The sequence below is a fragment of the Herpailurus yagouaroundi genome, unplaced genomic scaffold (genome assembly GCF_014898765.1).
Source record: "Herpailurus yagouaroundi ecotype Mexico unplaced genomic scaffold, PumYag 182, whole genome shotgun sequence".
NCBI classification, from domain to species: Eukaryota; Metazoa; Chordata; class Mammalia; order Carnivora; family Felidae; genus Herpailurus; species Herpailurus yagouaroundi.
Genome location: NW_024412413.1, coordinates 58,823,704 through 58,839,401, shown reverse-complemented (window position 1 = coordinate 58,839,401; position 15,698 = coordinate 58,823,704). Strand labels below are relative to the sequence as shown.

Genomic DNA, 15,698 nt, shown 5'->3' with positions numbered 1-15,698 from the left:
GGGTGGTGGGAGAGTGGTTGCCAAAGGAGGCTCACCGGAAGGCTGCTTGCATATAACAGTTTTCACTTATATCAGTATTTCAGATCAATAAAAACAGCCGCATTTTGAAAAAAACAACAACAAATTTGATGGCATCAACCACCAACACCCCTACCACACACACTCCCCTCTTTAAACATCCTCCAAAGACTCTCCATTTTTTATAGGATAAATTCAGCACTCTTTAGCAGGATACTTAAATTCCTTTATAATCTGGCCTCTGACTACCTTTTCTCCTTTTCTCCATATATCCCGAGTTTCATAACAAATTACTTGTAGTTGACCTTGAAACCGATGCTTTTTTTCTCACCTCAGTATCTCTGGCTATGTAATCGTGCTATACCTAGAACAGCAGTTCGTGGAGTATGGTCTCAGGAAATCTAAGAGGTCCGCTATTTTCATAACACCAAGATCTAATTTTTCATAATAATACTAAGATGTTATATGCCTTTTTTTACCATGGTGAAATGGTAGGTATAACTGCCACTGCCTTAGCATAAATCAAGGCAGGGGCATCGAACTATACTAGTACCACCCAACACCTGCAGTTTAAAAAAGGAAAGATAAACTTATACATTCCTTGAGCAAACAGTAAAAATTAATAATGTTATTAAATTTCCACTCTTGAGTACATCTTTTTAATAATCTAAATGAAAAATGGAAGTCTATAGTTCTGGAGCATATCAATCAAAGGACAATAATCGTCTCAAGGAAAAGCAACTGAGCTGCAAGCTGAACTTTTTTCATGGCATATCATTACTTCTTGAGTAAGCAACCGACAGGCAAACTATTGTTATGTGGCAACAGTCTTCACAGAAATGAACAAAGTGAGCCTGTTCCTTCAAAGAAAACAAATGAGATAGTACTTGTTGCCAGTGATAAAATTCAAGCTTTTAAAAATCAAAATTTTGAAAAAGGGTATCTTTTGTGAGCTTGACAACTTCTCAATACTTAAGACTTTCCCAATGAAATGATGGTGATATTAATGAATGTGATTTTTTTAATTGAATAATGAACTGTGTCAAACATTTGGAAGTTCTGTGTAACTCAGTAAACCAATATTTTCCAGTTGACCAATTCACAATGATTCAAAATCATACATGGATAAAAGATCCATTCAATGTACAAAGTAAACAATTGAATTTTAATGTCACCAAGTACAAAAGTTCATTAACATGGTTCCAGATTCTACACTGCAACTAACCTTGAAGAAACTACCACATGTTGAGTTTGGGTACAGTATCAAAGAATATCCAATTACCTAAAGATATTAAGATATTTCTCTATTTTCCCACTACAAATCTCTGCAGCTGGATTTTTTCTCATATACTTCAAGCAAAATGACATACTGCAACAGACCGAATGCTGATGCAGATGTAAGAATCCAGCTGCCTTCTATTTAATCCAGACATTAAAGAGATTTGCAAAAATGTAAAACCATGTCCTTCCTTCTCACTAAATCTTTTGTTTAAAAAAATTTTTTTTCATAGGGGCACCTGGGTGGCTCAGTCGGTTAAGTGGCCGACTCTGGCTCAGGTCATGATCTCGCAGTCCATGAGTTCGAGCTCCGCGTCGGGCTGTGTGCCGATAGCTCAGAGCCTGGAGCCTGCTTCTGTTTCTGTGTCCCCCTCTCTCTCTGCCCCTCCCCCCTTCGTGCTCTGTCTCTCTCTGCCTTTCAAAAATGAATAAATGTTAAAAAAATTTTTTTAAGTTTTTTTCATTAAAAAATGTGTTATATAAATTAATATGTAAGGAACTTACTATGATTTTAATGAACTAATAAATATTTAAATATTTTCTTAGTTTTGATTTCCAATACTGTAAATATTGGTACATATAACCCACATAAATAAAAGGTTCCTTGGAGTCTGTAATAATTTTTATTTTTTATTTTTTTTTAATTTTTTTTTTAACGTTTATTTATTTTTGAGACAGAGAGAGACAGAGCATGAACAGGGGAGGGGCAGAGAGAGAGGGAGACACAGAATCGGAAGCAGGCTCCAGGCTCTGAGCCATCAGCCCAGAGCCCGATGCGGGGCTCGAACTCAAGGACCGCAAGATCGTGACCTGAGCAGAAGTCAGACGCTTAACTGACTGAGCCACCCAGGCGCCCTGTAATAATTTTTAAAAGGGTCAAGGGTCCGAGACCAAAAAGTTTGCTAATTTTTTTTTAATGTTTATTCACTTTTGAGAGAGAGAGGGCATGGGGAGAGGCAGAGAGAGAGAGAGAGAGAGACAGAGGACAGAAGCAGGCTCCGCACTTGACAGGAGAGAACCCCATGCGGGGCTCAAACTCACGAATCATGAGATCATGACCTAAGCCGAAGTCAGCCACTTAATTGAGCCACCCAGGTGCCCCAAAAGTTTGCTAATTTAGGATTTCCCCTGCCCACTCTTATCCTTCAAGGCCCAGAGAACTTAGGTAAAGTTCACCTGATATATCTGCTTACAGTTGAGAACAAAGACTATATTTTTTCATAGGCACTCAACTGTATGTAGAAAGAAAAAAACTACAATGTAATCTGATGTCTATGACATCAGTACTCCACTGTAAACACACATGGATGAAAAAACTTCAAATTGGTTATTTTGTATATATCCACATAACCAAATCTTCTGTCTCAGATCTGGAATCAAGTGCTGGTGGCAATGTAAAATACCTATATTTGTAGAAGGCAATTTTACTGGGGCACCTGGGTGGCTCAGTCTGTTAAACTTCTGACTTCGGCTCAGGTCACAATCTCATAGTTCATGAGTCTGAGTCCTGCTTTGGGTGAACACAAGCCCCACTTCAGATGAACATGAGCCCCGCTTTGGGCGAACTCCACTTCTCTATCTCTTTATCTCTCTCTCTCCACCTACTCAGATTCATTCTCTCTCTCTCTCCCTCTCTCTGTCCAACGCTCACTTGTGTCCTCTCTCAAAAAATAAAAATAAAAAAGGTCATTTTACCATATGTTTAAAATTTACACAAGTATACACCTTAGCAATTTACCTTAATAATTAATTATTCGAGGGGTGCCTGGGTGGCATCTGACTTCGGCTCAGGCCATGATCTCACAGTTTGTGGGTTCAAGCCCCGCATCAGGCTCTTTGCTGACACCTCAGAGCCTGCTTCAGATTCTGTCTCCTCCTCTCTCTGCCCCTCCCCCCCCCCACACACACACTCTCTCTCTCTCTCTCTCTCTCAAAAATAAATAAATATCAAAAAAAAATTTTTTTAGGGGAGCCTTCGGTGGCTCAGTTGGTTAAAGCATTTGACTTCAGCTCAGGTCATGATCTCATGGGTTGTTGAGTTTGAACCCCACGTCGGGCTCTATGCTGACAGCTCGGAGCTTGAAGCCTGCTTCAGATTCTGTGTCTCTGTTTCTCTCTGCCCCTCCCCTGTTCATGCTTTGTCGCTCTCTTTCAAAAAATAAACATTAAAATTTTTTTTAAAAAACATTTTTTAAAAATTAATTATTCCAAATATGGAAAGTGACATTTGTACAAGGTTATGCAGCACTCTTTGTAACTGCAAAGACTTGGGGGAAAAAATCAAACTTCTCTTTAATAGGAGAATGATAAAATAAACAGTACAAACATATCCTGTAATACTCTGTAGACACACACAAGAATAAGCTATTCTTGATGTACTTATAAGTTATATTGCTAAGTAAAAAACCGCAAGACAAAGAACCATTTTTGTAAAATGGAGGAAACAACATATATACAGTTACACATATATGTATACTTTACGTTTATAAGAACATAGGATGCACAAAAACATAGGATGCACATAGTTGTCTCTGGAAAGAACTGACTAGTTGGGTTACAAAAGCAAGAAAAAAACTTCACTCTGCTTTTTTTCTATCCTTAGCATTTTGAATCATGCAAATGTAACACCAATTCAAAAAGTAAATCTAAAAATATGTAAGAATCTTCATTTCATGTAAGGAATAACCTCTCATCTTTTTTTCCCCTAGCCTCAAGAAACGTCAATCCCTAATTTTTAACTGTATGTTCAGTGCTGCCTAAGCCAGGTAACTATAACTGACATAAAAATAAAAAGATAGCCACTATGAAACCTTTGAATTAATTGTGTTAAGTGGTTAACTAGTGATTTTGGGGCAGGATCAGGATCTTCCATCTTTTACCTTACATAATTCTGAATTATTTAAATTTCTTAAAATGAGTGTATATTACGTCTGTAATTTGAAAAATGCAAACCTCTGTAAGATGGAAGATGTTAAGTAAAAAAAATCTATGGTCCTGACTTTGAATTGTAAACACTGATATGAACTTGTGATATACTTTCTTAAAGCTGGTGGTGGGCAGGGCGGGGGGGGGGGCGGGGGGAACACCTGGGTGATTAACTGGTTAAGTGTCCAACTCCTGATTTTAGCTTAGGTCATTATCTCACGGTTCATGGGTGAGAGCCCTGCGTTGGGCTCTGTGCTCTCTCTACTCCTCCCTCACTCATGCTCTCACTCGCACACGTGCTCTCTCTCTCAAAATAAACAAACTTAAAAAAAAAGATTCATCCAAAAAAACAAAAAAAAGGCACCTTATGTCCTAGCCTTATTCCCTGAAAACAGCAAGAAACAAAGACCAATTCACTAAGCAACTAATACCTCTTTCGCCCAGACTGGTCTCTACCCATTTTCCATTTTTTCCACACAAAGGAACCAGAGTTTCAGGGGCAATGGGCTGATGCACACCCAGGGATTGGGTATGTAATAGACGATTTCAGAACATCATGTCAGCCAGAAAACAAACAAGCTATCATAGCTAACAGGATCACATCAAAAAGATACTGGAGCCAACCAGAAGAAGCTCCCATTTGCCAAGATGAGACAATCAATGAGACATCAATACAGATAAAATTGGAATTGGCTGAAACACAGAAATAGGCTTAAATCGCAGAGTTTATAATGACAATATTTAAAAAACTTATCAGACACCTTTGCAGGATGTTAGTGAACAAATTCATTTTTTGCAAACAGTAATAACTGTTAATTAAAAGGCTCAAGCATTTGTCTGTTGCACCTTTCCTGTGCCAAACAGGTGATGAAAAGAAGTATTTCTTTACAGAAAAAAAAAAAAAAAATTCCAGCTAAAATAAATGAAGAAATGATAGAATCTGAGTACTACCATTTTATAACCCGTAATGAAGGAAATGTAAACAATGATCATCAATGGCTGTTGACATCATAAAATATGAGACTAACAGACATCACACACCTTCTCCTGACAGAAGCACACTATGAAGTATTCTAACCAAAAACAGTGAATCTAAATCTGGTCAAGTCTCTAGATGTAACTGCCAATTTAAAGGAAATACAGAGGACAGAGAAACACGTTACATGACACTACTATGATGTCAATCACCAAATCCATCTGTGGGAAACTACTGAACAGATGACCCAGTTCCTTCAACAAATAAACTGCAAAGAAAAAAAAGAGAGTGGAAATCTTTTAGATAAAGAGACTTTTAAAAAAATACATTGACCAACTATAAGGTACAGACTTTATTTGGATCTTTTTTTTTTTTTTTATTTGGATGCCATTTTAAACAGATAGGCTTTTTTAACAACTTATGATACAGGGGAGCCTGGGTGCCTCAGTTGGTCGAGCTTCTGACTCTTGATTTTGGCTCAGACAATGATCCAGGGTCATGGGATCCAGCCACAAGTCAACCCCCATGCTGAGCATGGAGCCTGCTTAAGATTCTCTCGACCACTCCCTCTGCTCCTCTCCCCTGCTCATGGACTCTCTCTCTAAAAAACAAAACAATGGGGCGCCTGGGTGGCGCAGTCGGTTAAGCGTCCGACTTCAGCCAGGTCACGATCTCGCGGTCCGTGAGTTCGAGCCCCGCGTCAGGCTCTGGGCTGATGGCTCGGAGCCTGGAGCCTGTTTCCGATTCTGTGTCTCCCTCTCTCTCTGCCCCTCCCCCGTTCATGCTCTGTCTCTCTCTGTCCCAAAAATAAATAAATAAACGTTGAAAAAAATTAAAAAAAAAAATAAAAAATAAAAAAATAAAAAACAAAACAAAACAAAAAAACACCTAAGGGCACCTAAGTGGCTTAGTCAGTTAAGCGTCCGACTCTTGATTTCGGCTCAGGTCATGATCTCTCTGTTTGTGGGATTGACCCCTACGTCAGGCTCCATGCTATTAGTCTGTTTGGGATTCTCTCTCTCCCTTTCTCTCTCCCTCATCAATAAATAAACAAACAGATAAATAAATAAGAACTTCTGATATAATCAAGGAAATAGGAACAACAGATATTTAATATTAAGTAATTATTGTTAATTATTTTGAAGGTAGAAATGGTTTTGGTACTATGTTTTCTAAAGTCCTTATTTTTTAGGGGCACCTGGGTGACTCAGTCAGTTAAGCATCTGGCTTCGGCTCAGGTCAGGATCTCACAGCTTGTGAGTTTGAACCCCATATTGGGCTCTGTGCTGACAGCTCAGAGCCTGGAGCCTGCTTCAGATTCTGTGTTTCCCTCTCTCTCTGCCCCTCCCCTGCTCATGCTCTGTCTCTCTCTCTCTATCTCAAGAATAAACAAACATTAAAAAAATTTTTTTTAAGTCCTTATTTTTTAGAGATTTATACTGAAATATTTATGAACAAAATAATACGTCACAGATATGCTTCAAAACAATTGGAGGAGGGGGGGTTGGTAGGAGAATAGATGAAACAAAGTTAACCATACACTGATAACTGTATATGCAGGTTTATTTTACTATTCCCGTGGCTTTTGGACATTTGAAATTTTCCGTAAGTTTTTTACAAAGCAAATCTCAAAAAAGAAATATATATGCAAAGATACATATACATCTTTGCATAGATATATAAACATATATCTCTTTACATATATATTTATATATTTTTTGTAGATTTGTTTATATACAAATATACATTTACATATATATTTATATATATGCTGAATACAAATACTGAATATATAATATATATTATATATACTGAATATATATTATATATAGTATTATAATATATATTATGTATTATGCATACACTGAATAGATACTGAATATATATTATACATTATATGTTATACAACATATTATATATACATATATACTGTTATTAATATTATATAATATATATACTGAATACAAACACTGGATATATATTATATATAATAACATATTATATATAACATGTATCATAATATACATTATCTATAATAATGTTACATTATATAATACATTAATATAATAATGTATTATATAATATATATTATATATACTGAATATATAATATATACAGTAATATATACACTTTATATGTACTGAATATATATATATTTATTTATTTATATATATATACTGAATACAAACACTGAAATGAATTTGGATACTAATCTTTATTTGAAGCCCAGTTCAATATCTAACTCCTTCCCTACCTTTCCATATTGGTTTTTCTCTTTCCTTTTTGTATTTGCATTAAACAACTAGATTCAACTAAATTATACTGCACTATTTATATTACAGAATCGAATCCATTATATCTATTGTTACTTTAATCATCAAATATTCATGTTTTATCTCCACAACCAGCCAGCAAGGTCCTTTAACACACACACACATTTTTGATCCCACAGCCCTAGAATGAGGCTGAACATTCTAATAGTCCCAAGTACCTTACATGACACCCAAGATGTCTCTGGAAAAACCTTGGGACCTATGGAAAAATGTAATATTCTTCCTTGTCGCCCTAAGGACTATTTCGTGCTAAAATTAAGTTCTTATTCTTGTAAAAGCACATAATATTTTCTTCAAATTTTACAGGGATCCCTTTCATGACATCAAAATGGTAAGTTTCCAACAAGTTTAGGCAAGCTAATAAGCACAAGCTTTTCCTCCCAGAATTCAAATGGGCATATTTATACTCTTTCAAAGAAACAGAATTATATATTACTAGGTTTAAACAGAAATTATGTTAATTAAGTGATTGGTTAAATATGAAGTTATTTAATAAAAACTTCAGCTACAATATAAAAAGACAGCTTACCCCCAAAAATAGTCTCAAAGCCCAGGGAACAAAGAACTCACTATCTAACTGAAAAACAACCAAGAGTGTTGGAAAATAAGTCTACTGGAGTACTTACAAGTTTTAAGAATTGATTTTATAGTCCCTTTACTCTTTTAATAGGTGTTTTAAAATAACTGATTTTCCCTCTAATTTAAAAGAAATTAATGCTCCTTTTTAAATAGAGATAAGCAAAAATAAAATAAAAATTATCCTGCTACCTCCTTCATAACATTTTGTCTCAATAAACAGTAAATTCTTTGAGGGCAGCTCATTTCTCCAAGGAACAAGGTCCCCCACTTCTAGAATTCATCCATGGAAACCCCAGCAGAAAGGAAAGGGAGGGGGAAAAAAAAAAAGCACATAGGCTTAATTCAATGAGAGTAATATGTAGATTTGTTTTTACTTTGTTTACATTTCCCCATTCGTATAAATCTAGTGTGAAAAAAACCCATACATTTCATTTTTATGGATTTTTCTTGGTTTATAATAATTTTTTGGCATTTTTCCAGCATCCTTAAAATTTCTTACTATAGTAGCAGCAAAGTCCTACATTTCCAATTGCCAAATCAGGTAGTAAACACATATTCATTCTATATGTAAAATCTTACTCAATTTTAACTTATATTTAAATTAGTTACTCAAAATAACTTTTTATTTCTTATTTCTTTTGTTGAAGTCTACCAACTGCATCAACAGATTTTCACATTTTATGTACAGTTAAACGTATATAGAATAAGTTTCTCCTCAAAATATCCCACAAAAATCTGAATTCACACACATGCAAAACAATTCCAGTGTCCTAAAATTCATCCACAAGTACCCAAATATAATGCTCACCTGATCTCTAGCTCAGATGTAATGAATGCCTCATCCATCCAGGTAAAGTGTAAGAACTGTACTTATCAAGCATAATTTGGGGAGACAGTAAGGAAAGAATAGTGGATAGCTCCCAGCAATTCACCTAGGAGGGGAAAAAAATGATCCCTTTCACATCCAGAGCGTAGGTTCTAACAAGTTTTCAGCAACAGTCAAATAAAATTCTCAGAACAGTCCTGACTTTTCACTGGACTCTGTGTCTTAATTAAGTAGTCTCAGTGACAGTGCAAAAATTAATTTGAAACTACCTTTCTTCTTTACTCTGAAAAGCTGAATATTGTCTGTCTTGACTATTAAAATCCCCAGAGATTTCAATTCTGCAGGAACTCTACATGGTTCTAAATTTAGACAAGTAATAGAAATAGTTGGAAGGCATGCAATTCACTTTAATATCTGAACTTTTATGTTGCCAGGCAGCTAATTTCTTAAGTAATCCTAGAGCAGTCATCCACATAAAAGAATAAATATATAAGCCATATAATCAACTGATAGGCTAGTAATGGTGTTAATTAAAATATTACCTATAATTTCTGAAAATGAGTAACACCCCTCCTCCAAAAACAAAGGTTATAACTTCTTCCATAGGGATAACAGGACAGGATTTTAAATATTTCAACAGAACAGGTTAATAGCACATGGTGACTTTCCTTACAACTGATTTGTTTCCACATCAATGAACATACCAATAGGCTTAATGGATTTCACCTTCAGTGTAAAATGTTTTTGTGGAAGGAACTGACCTATCTTGTTTCATGTAGAGTCCCAGAGTGGAATATGTTCTCAAGCTGTTGGACCATAAGTGATTGGGGTATACCAGATCATAATTCTAAGGCTAACTCTTTTTGGATTCTCTAAAACATCAGACCTCTATAAGGAACCACGAAAACTATACTCCCAACAGAAATGTTCAATACAATAAATAACCAACTTCATGTCAGTTTCCTAGACTCAGGTCATGATCTCATGGCTCGGGAGTTCAAGGCTTGCATAGGGCTCTGCGCTGACAACTCAAGCCTGGAGCCTGCTTAGGGTTGTGTCTCCCTCTCTCTCTGTCCCTCCCCCACTCACACTCTGTCTCTGTCTGTCTCTCTCTCACAATTAATAAACATTAAAAAAAATTTTTTAAGGAATCATTTGTCACTAAAGGAATCAGGGTTCCTTGCAGAAATGATTTATTCCAGGTCTGGGGCAGGTAAAGTACAAGGTGAACCTGGAACACCTTGCAGTGCCAGAGTGGATCACGTCAAAAGGACATAGGAATCAGTTTGACAGGGCTCCCACTGACCAAATTTACAACAAATTTGCTGTATTTTTAATACTGAATATGGTATTTTTAACAGCAATAGATTATAACACACTGAATTTTTTAAAAATACCAAGTCTACAGTAACCATCAAAAACAAAAAAAGGAGGGGCACCTGTGTGGCTCAGTCAGTTAAGTGTCCAACTCTTGATCTTTATTCAGGTCGGGCTCTGGGCTGAGCCTTGTTGGGATTGTCTCTCTCCTCTCTCTCTGCCCCTCATGTGCTCACACGCTTTCTTTCTCTCAAAATAAACTTAAAAAAAAAAAAAAAAAAAGGGAGGGGGAGTAAAAATAAAACTCTTCCTTCTAGAACACCACCAACTAGAAAACGTAGAATTTATGAGAGAATCAACATTTTGCATGACCACCAATGTAATAACCAATTCAGGCAAGGATCATAAATGCATGTTAATACCACTGAGTAAAACATTAAGGAATAGAAAGGTCATACATTTTTAAAAGTATCATTCCACAGACTGCTTAATTACAAAGGGGAAAAGGTACCTTTACAAAGAAGAAATGTCGCTGACATCAACATAACTAAGTGACCAAACTTTTTATCACCAACAATGGAACAAAAGGACATTATGTGCACAGAGACACACATAACATCTTGCCAAAAATGTTTAACCTGAATCTAATCAAGACAAAGCCAAATTGTGACACATTCTTCAACATAACTAGCCTGGTCTCCAAAAAATATCAATGACATTAAAAACAAAAACGGGGGAGAACTGCTCTGAATTAAAAGACTAAAAAAAAAAAAACCAAAAACAAAAATGACAAATGCAACACATGATCCTTGACTAAATCCAGGATTGGAAGGAAAGCTATAAAGCAGTATCTCAATTGAGATAATTGAGCAAATCTGAGTATAGACTATTGCATTAACAATTATACCACTGTAAGATATTTTGAATGTGATAATAAGTTTGATAGTTCGATTATGGTGATACAGGAAAACAACTTGTTTTTTTAAAAAAAATTTTTTTTTTCAACGTTTATTTATTTTTGGGACAGAGAGAGACAGAGCATGAACGGGGAAGGGGCAGAGAGAGAGGGAGACACAGAATCGGAAACAGGCTCCAGGCTCTGAGCCATCAGCCCAGAGCCTGACGCGGGGCTCGAACTCACGGACCGCGAGATCATGACCTGGCTGAAGTCGGACGCTCAACGACTGCGCCACCCAGGCGCCCCGAAAACAACTTGTTTTTAGGCAAAAGATGCCAAAAGAAATTTTGAGGTGAAGTTTTCTGAATGTCTGTAATATGCTAATAAAAGTTTCCAGATTTCCTAATACACTAATAAAAATTCTTGATATACAATGAACAATAATGTATATATGTGTAGGGAGGGAAGGGAGGGAAGAGAGAGAGAAAGGTGGATACAGAAAAAGAAGAGTGAAGAAGGGGGTAAAGAGAGTGAGAGAGCACAAATGCAATAAAATATTTGATAAATATAGGTAAATGTCATACTGATATTCAGTGTATCACTCTTCCGACTTTTCTATAGGTTCAGAATTCTTCCAAATAAAAAAGCTGGGGTAGGGGCATCTGGGTGGCTCAGTCAGTTGAGCTTCCAACTTCAGCTCAGGTCATGATCTCAGGGTTCATGAGTTCAAGCCCCCTATGGGGCTCACTGCTGTCAGCACAAAGCCAGCTTCAGATCCTTTTTCTCCCTCTGTCTCTGCCCCTCCCTCACTCATGCTGTTTCTCTCAAAAACAAATAAACATTGGGGCACCTGGGTGGTTCAGTTAAACGTCAGGTTCTTGATTTCAGCCCAGGTCATGACCTCACGGTTTGTGAGTTTTTGAGTCCCACGTCGGGCTCTGCGCTGACAGCACAGAGCCTGCTTGGGATTCTCTCTCTCCCTCTCTGCCCCTCCCATGCTTGTGCTCTCTCTCTCAAAATAAATAAACATTAAAAAAAAAATTGGGGGTGAAAAAGAATAAGAAACAACGTTAACCCAAACTCTTAGCTATCCGATGTAAATTTTGCTGTGTCCTGAAAAACCAATTCCAGGTGGTGGTTACAGGCACAGACCTTGGCATGAAGCTGTTATGCTCTGGCTGCATGACCTAACCTAACCTAACCTGTTATGGTCTGCATGGGTCCTCCCAAAATTCATTTTGAACCCTAACCCCCCAAAATGATAGTATTAGGAAGTGGGGCCTTTAGGAGGTGAATGGGATTAGTGCCTTATAAAAAAGGTTCCAGAGAGATCGCTATCCATTCTACCATGCGAGGACACAGTGAGAAGCAGCTGGCTATGAACCAGGAAGAAGGCCTTCACCAGAATTCAACCATGCTAGTGCCTTGGACCTCCCAGCCTCCAGAACTGTGAGAAATAAGTTTCTGTTGTTGATAAGCCACACAGTCTATGGCATTTTGTTATAGCAGTCTGAACAGACAAAAGACACTCTAAGCTTCAACTATAAAATAAGGATACTACAGTACTACTCCATGGGGATTATTATTGTGAGAAATAAATGATCTATTATCTATTATACTTATACAATATTATCTATTATCTATTATCCTTACATAATATCACATTCTTTGTTCACTTAACTTTCTTGTAAGTATGGGGACACTGGACCAATTTTTAGCCTTTCTATGTCTTGGCAACTAGGTTACAGTAACTTTATTAAAATTTTGTGAATTTCAAATAAAAGTTAAAATGCATTCCATCTAAGGCCCAATAAAAATAAGTCCACCTTTAGCACAAATAACAGAGCTAACATACTCTGAAGTACCTGTAAGTGGTATAAGCAGCAGCTTCTCTCAGCTTATATTCTCCTTACTCAAAATACTAGTCACAGGCTTGCCTTCGTCCCCCAAATAGCAATCTTTACATTAAAATCCAAAGCCATCAAACCAGAAGTACCTCTTAAATTCTATTTACCGGGGCTTCATCACTCCACAAGTTTGCCCTGGTGACCTCATCCTGGATTGAAACATCCCTTCCTCTCTCTAGAGCTCCAGATTCATTTACACAATTAGCTGATACATATCTCCAAAAGTGAACTCTCTACCAACACTCTTCTAACCCCAAATCTGCCCCCCCCACATTTTATGTGATATATGTGATATAATCGACATATTAGTTACTGGTGTAAAACATGACTCAATATATGTATATATTGAAAAATGATCATAGTAAGTCTGGTTAACATCCATCGCCAAACATATTTATAACTGTTTCTTGTGATGAGAACTGTTAAGATCTACTGTTAACAACTTTCAAATATATAACACAGTATTATTAACTACAGCCACCATGTTGTACATGAAACCTCCAAGGCTTTTTTTCATACCTGGAAGATTATACATTTTTTCCACCTTAACCCATTTTGCCCACCTCCACCCCTGCAACCACCATTCTTTTCCATGAATTATGTTTTGTTTTTTTAGACTCCACATCATTAATGAGATCAGAGTATTTTGTCTTTTCCTTATTTCACTTAGCATAATGCCCTTAAAGTCCATCCAACCACATTGTCACGAATGGCAGGATTTCTGTTTATGTCTGCATAATACTCCATTGTATGCACATACATTTTATCTGTTCATTTGTTGCCAGACACTTGGGTTGTTTCCATGTCATGGCTCTTGTTTAATACTACAATGAACATGGGGATGCAGATACCTCTTAGAGATAGTGACTTTATTTTCTTCAGGTATATATCCAGAAGCAGGATTGCTGGTTCATATTTTTAAATGAAAATGTAAAATTTTTTCTACTTTTAGTTCTGTTTTTAATTTCTTGAGGAACTGTTTTCCATAGTGGCTGCACCACTTTACATTCCCAGCAACACTGCACAAAAAGCTCCCTTTTCTCCACATCCTTGCCAACACTTGTTAGTTCATCTTTTTGATGCTAGCCATTCTAACAATAGTACAAAGTGGTATCTCACTATGATTTTGATTTGCATTTCCCTGATGATTAGTAACATTGAACACCTTGTCCTGTACCTGTTGTTCATCAGTATGTCTACTTCAAAACAAAGTGTCTAGGGGCGCCCTGGGTGGCTCAGTCGATTAAGCATCCGACTTTGACTCAGGTCATGATCTCATGGTTCACAGGTTCAAGCCCCGTGTCAGGCTCTGTGCTGACAGCTCAGAGCCTGGAGCCTGCTTCAGATTCTGTGTCTCCCTCTCTCTCTGCCCCTCCCCCACGCTCTCTCTCTCTCTCTCTCTCTCTCTAATATAAACACTAAAAAAACTTTTTAATGTCTATTCAGTTCCTCTGCCCATTTTTTAAAAAAAATTTTAATGTTTATTTTTGAGAGAGAGAGAGAGAGACGCAGAGTGCTAGCATGTGAGGGGCAGAGAGAGAGAGACACAGAATCCGAATCAGGCTCCAGGCTCTGCGCTGTCAGCATAGAGCCTGATGCAGAACTTGAACCCACGAGCCAAGCCCTGAGATCATGACCTGAGCTGAAGTCAGACACTTAACCAACTTAGCCACCCAGGCACCCCTCCTCTGCTCATTTTTAAAGCAGACTGTTTTTTCTATTTAAGTTGTAGGAGTTCTTCATATATTTTGAGGATATTAACCCTTTATTGGATATGATTTGCTATTTTTTTTCCACCAGATCGTTCATTTTATTGAGTTTCCCTTACTGTGCAAAAAGCTTTTTATTTTTTTATTTTTTAAGTAATCTCTACATCCAGCATGAGGCTTAAACTCAAGGCCAGAAGATCGAGAGTCTCATGCTCTACCAACTGAGCCAGCCATGCGCCTGCATGCAAAAGCTTTTTTGTTAGATGTAGTTCCACTTGTATATTTTTGCTTTTGGTACCTTTATTTTTGGTGTCAAATCCAAAAAACTCATCACCAATACAGAAGTCAAGGAGCTTACTGCCAATGTTTTCCTCTAAGGGTTTTATGGCTTCAGGTCTGTTTCCAAGTCTTTAATTCATTTTTCATGTATATTTACATACGGTAGAAGACGGTTGTCCAGTCTACCCAACACTGAAAAGACTGTCCTTCCCTATTATATATTCTTGGTTCCTGTATCATAAATTTATTGACCATATATGCCTGGGTTTGTTTCTGGGCTCTCTAATCTGTTCCATCAATCTATATGACCATTTTCATGCTGTTACCATACTGTTTTGATTATTATAGCTTTGCTATATAGTTTGAAGTCAAGAAGTGTGATGCAAGGGCTCCTGGGTGGCTCAATTGGTTAAGCATCTGACTTCAGCTCAGGTCATCATCTCATGGTTTGTGGGTCTGAGCCCAGGTGGAGCCTGCTTGGGATTCCCTCTCTCTCTCCCTCTCTCTGCCCCTTCCCCCACTCGTACTTTTTCTCTCTCAAAACAAACTTAAAAAAAAAAAAAGTGTGATGACTCCAGTTTTGTTTTTCTTTCTCAAGACTGCTTTGGCTATTTGGGGTCTTTTGTGGTTCCATACAAATTTTAGGATTGTTC

General features: G+C 37.1%; 1 protein-coding gene across 7 annotated transcripts in view; it reads right to left on the bottom strand.

Annotated features, from left to right (window-relative positions):
* Positions 1-15,698, bottom strand: part of R3HDM2 (R3H domain containing 2) — a 161,796-nt gene that overhangs the window by 128,573 nt on the left and 17,525 nt on the right. For 2 of the 7 annotated variants that reach the window (XM_040491639.1, XM_040491641.1), the window contains exon 1: positions 8,918-9,041. The exons of 3 other annotated variants lie outside the window; for them this stretch is intronic. The gene's annotated coding sequence lies outside the window, so the exon portion shown is untranslated. Of the gene's footprint in view, positions 1-8,917; positions 9,042-15,698 lie in introns of those variants that run through there. 2 more of the 7 variants (XM_040491646.1, XM_040491643.1) reach the window with 2 other exon arrangements.